The 4,594-nt window shown below is 51.4% G+C and overlaps 1 pseudogene; it reads left to right on the top strand.

Moving 5' to 3' along the window:
• Positions 1–383: 383 nt before the first annotated feature.
• On the top strand, positions 384–532 carry LOC119978689 (annotated as a pseudogene).
• The last annotated feature ends 4,062 nt before the right edge of the window (positions 533–4,594 follow it).

Consider the following 4,594-nt stretch of genomic DNA (forward strand, 5'->3'; position numbering starts at 1 on the left):
TGTCCAAAGGGCTTGTAACCCTTGCCATGGGACACTGGGCTGGGGCAACTTGCAAATGGGCAGGGGTAACCCAACTTACTTCCTACCAGTCATATATGTAATTGCAAAATACACCAATCAGAAATCAGAAACCAATGGAACAAACGATCGACCAAATCCTTTCCTATAATTTTTATCTTTATCAGTGTCACAAGTAGGCTTACATTAACACTGCAATGTAGTTACTGGAGCTGTGAAGCAACAATGCTAACCACTGTGCTACCATGCCACCCATTTTATTCTATTTGAATTAATTGCGCCAAGCTTTAAGATTGTGAATATGAACTCTTCAGACATTAAGGAGGTTTTGAAAACTAACTTTGGTGATAAATGGAGTAATTATAATACTTACCTGGCAGGGGTGAAACCATGATCAAGAAGGTGGTTTGCCCAGGACGAGGCTAGCCCATTGTACTTCGGGTGTGCGATGTCACCAAATGTGGGATACTCGACTGCAAAATTTGTGGTAATGGGGGACTGCGTTCGCGAAAAAAAAATGGAGTAATTATAATTGGATTAACTAAAAGACAGTTTTCTCCTCAATCTAATTGCCTCAAGAGAGACAACTAGCTACACAATGTTGATTTTCAGACACTTTGTAACAAATGCTTAGCTGAAGAAATGTATGTAGCCTTTGGGTAGACGCTTTCGCAAAGTTCTGAGTTACCAATCAGTAAGTGAGCAGTAACCGTCCGAAACAATTCATTCAGATAGTTCCTTCAGTTACATTCACCACCATTTTCCTTCATTACTCAGGTAACTGTGATGACCCTTCATCAGTTTAAGCAGTGTTCAGTTTAGCTCTGATGAAAGGTCAACTATATGGAAAATTAACTCTGTTTTTCGTTCAGCAGACACTGCCTGATCTGCTGAGATGTTTCTGTATTTTTATTTCAGAATTCCAGCCTCCACAATAATTCATGTTTGTTTCGATTACTTTAAAATGTAGTCACTTTTGTAATGGAAACATAGAAGCCAATTGCACAGAGGAAGCTGGCACAAACAGCAATGAAGTAAGTGATTAAATCATCTGTTTTAGATGTGGGTTGAGGGATAAATATTGGTAAAGAAAACGCCACCACTCCTCTGTTTAAAGTTTCACCAGGGTAGAACCTCCTCCAATATTGCACAGATTCTGTGCCGAGTGAGGGCCTTGAACCTACAACCTTCTGGTTCAGAGTTGGGAATGTTATCAACTGCATGCTTTCTCTTGGCATAAACGGGCAGCACGGCAGCACAGTGCTTAGCACAGTTGCTTCACAGCTCCAGGATCCCAGGTTCGATTCCCGGATTGGGTCACTGTCTGTGTGGAGTCTGCACGTTATCCCCGTGTGTGTGTGTGTGTGTGGGGGGTTTCCTCTGGGTGCTCCGGTTTCCTCCCACAGTCCAAACATGTGCAGGTTAGGTGGATTGGTCATTCTAAATTGCCCTTAGTGTCCAAAAAGGTTAGGTGGGGTTACTGAGTTATGGGGTAAAGGGGATAGGGTGGAGGTGTTGACCTTGTGTAGGGTGCTCTTTCCAAGGGCCGGTGCAGACTCGATGGGCTGAATGGCCTCCTTCTGCACTGTAAATTCTATGAAGTTCTATGAAGCCTCTTGGTAGACTTTCAAATTGGGAATTCCGCCACCTCCCCCATTGTCTTACTTGCACATCCTTGTTCTGCTGGCCAACATTTATCCCTCAACAAAAATTAATAAAAGAGGTTATCTGGTCATTGTCATATTTTGTTAGTGGGAGCTTGCTGTGTACAAATTGGCCACTATGTTTCCTACAATAGTGACTGCACTTTCATTCTTTTTAATTTGTTAGTTCATGGGATGTGGGCGTTGCTGGTTCGGCCAGAATTTATTACCCGACCCTAATTGCCCTTGGGAAGCTGATTGGGGGGGGGGGGGGGGGGGGGGGGGTCTTCTGAACCGCTGCAATCCAATTGGTGCAGGTACACATAGAGTGCTGCTAGGGAGGGAGTTCCAGGAGTTTGACCCAACTACATTGAACATAGAACATACAGTGCAGAAGGAAGCCATTTGGCCCATTGAGTCTGCACCGACCCTGCTAAGCCCTTACTTCCACCCCATCCCCGCAACCCAATAACCCCTCCTAACCTTTTTGGTCACTAAGGGCAATTTTGAACACTAAGGGCAATTTATCATGGCCAATCCACCTAACCCGCACATCTTTGGACTGTGGGAGGAAACCGGAGCACCCGGAGAAAACCCACGCAGACACGGGGAGAAAAGTCCAAACTCCACACAGACAGTGACCCAGCCGGGAATCGAACCTGGGATCCTGGCGCTGTGAAGCCACAGTGCTATTCACTTGTGCTACAGTGCTGCCCTCCAATGTGAGAGAATCACACTTTGCTTCCTGACGTCGATGACCAGCTCCTTAGTTTTGCTGACATTGAGGGAGAGATTGTTGTCGTTACACCACGCTGGTAGGTTCTCTATTTCCCTGCTGCATTCTGACACACTACAATCGTGTTATCGGCAAACTTGTAGATGGAGCTGGAGCCGAATTTTGCCACTCAGTCGCCAGTGTATAGTAGGGGGCTAAGTACGCAGCCTTGCGGGGTTGTGGTATTGAGGGCTATCTTGGAGAAGGTGCTGTTGGTTATCCTTACTGATTGTGGTCAATGGGTTAGCAAGTCATGCATCCAGCTGCAGAGGGAGGAGCCAAGTCCTATGTTTTGGAGTTTGAATATGAGCTTGGCTGGGATTATGGTGTTAAAGGCAGAGCTGTAGTCAATGAATAGGAGGACTTCCGGTAGCAGCAATGACCAGCTGAGCCGCACGTTCGGAGGCTCCCGAAAAAAACGGACTTCGGGGCTTTTTTAAAGGCCCCCAACGGAGCTTAAGAGGCAAATCCCGACGGGGGAAGAGGCCAGGAGTTGCCCCAGAGGTCCCATGGTGCAGACCAGGAGCGGAGCAGGGAGAGAATCGGGAGGAAAAACTCTTGAAAAAAATCGGGACCCGAAGGACAAAATGGCGGCCGGCGAAAGTTTTGAAGAACTGAAGAAGTGGGTCCAGGAGCAGCAGACGACTCTGCTGCGCTGCTTCCAGGAGATGAAAGTGGAGCTGCTGGAGTCCATCAAGGTAACCAACAGGGAACTGATGGAGACCCAGACGGCCCAGGGGGCTGCGATCCGGGAGCTGCAGCAGCAGGCTGCCGAGAGGGAGGACGAGGTCGTGGCCGTGGTGGGGAAGGTGGAAGTGCACGAGGCGCTCCATAAAAGATGGCAGGGTATGATGTGGGGTGGCCGTAGGGTGGGTGGGGTGATGCCGTACGGGTGTTTTCTTTATGGGTTTTCTAGCAGGAGTTGGGTGGACGGGTTTGGACTGAGGGGTAAACGGGGTGTTTGGGGAGCTGGTGGGGGGGGGGACTGACAATGGGAGTGGCCCTGGAGGAGGCGGGGCCCGGCAGGGCGAAAGCGCGGGCTTTCAGCGGGGTCCCCGCGCTGGGAGAGGGAGGGGGTGGGGTTTACTTTTTCCGCGCAGGAGCGGGGGAGGGTGGACTGGTTGATGGGCACTATGGAGGAGGGGCAGTGCCACGTTGGGAGGAGCCGAAAGTAGGGCGGGAGCCGCCGGGGTCAGTAGAAGATAGCTGGCTCACGGGAGTGCTGTAGAGGGGGGGGGGGGGGCGCGGCTAGGAGGGGTCCTAGCCTGGGGGGGGGTTACCGGGTTGCTGCTGAAACGGTCAGGAAGGAGCTGGAGGACGCAGGGGGTGCTGGAGGGGGGGAGGTGCCGCCGTGGGAAACTGGCAGAGCGTGGGATGCTGGCCAGGGGTGGACAAGGGATGGGGTATAGCTAATCGGCAGGGGAAGGGGGCAGGGAGCCCTCGGATCCGGCTGATAACCTGGAACGTGAGGGGGCTGAATGGGCCGGTCAAAAGGGCCCGAGTAGTTGCGCACCTGAAGGGACTGAAGGCGGATGTGTCCATGCTCCAGGAGACACACCTGAGAGTGGTGGACCAGGTCCGGCTGAGAAAGGGGTGGGTGGGCCAGGTATTCCACTCAGGGCTGGACGAGAAGAGTAAGGGGGTGGCGGTCCTGGTGGGGAAGAAGGTGTCGTTTGAGGCGTTGAAGGTGGTGGCTGACAGTGGCGGGAGGTACGTGATGGTGAGTGGCAAGCTGCAGGGGGAGCGGGTAGTGTTGGTGAATGTTTATGCCCCAAATTGGGACGATGCGGGGTTCATGCGGCGTATGCTGGGCCGCATTCCGGACCTGGAGGTGGGGGGCCTGATCATGGGGGGAGACTTTAACACTGTGCTGGATCCCCCATTGGGTCAATGAATAGGAGTCTGATGGAGGAGTCCTTGTTGTCCAGATGCTCCAGGGATAAGTGTAGGGCTAGGGAGATAGCGTCTGCTGTGCACCGGTTGCTGAAGTATGCGAATACAGTGGATCTAGGCGTACTGGGAGTTTGGAGTTGATGTGCCTCATGACCAACCTCTCGAAGCACTTCATTACGATCGATGCCAAGGCCACCAGACAGTAACCATTGAAGCACGTTGCCTGATTCTTCTTTGGCACCGGTATGATGGTTGTCTTCTTGAA

The sequence above is a fragment of the Scyliorhinus canicula genome, chromosome 1 (assembly GCF_902713615.1).
Source record: "Scyliorhinus canicula chromosome 1, sScyCan1.1, whole genome shotgun sequence".
Lineage (NCBI taxonomy): Eukaryota > Metazoa > Chordata > Chondrichthyes > Carcharhiniformes > Scyliorhinidae > Scyliorhinus > Scyliorhinus canicula.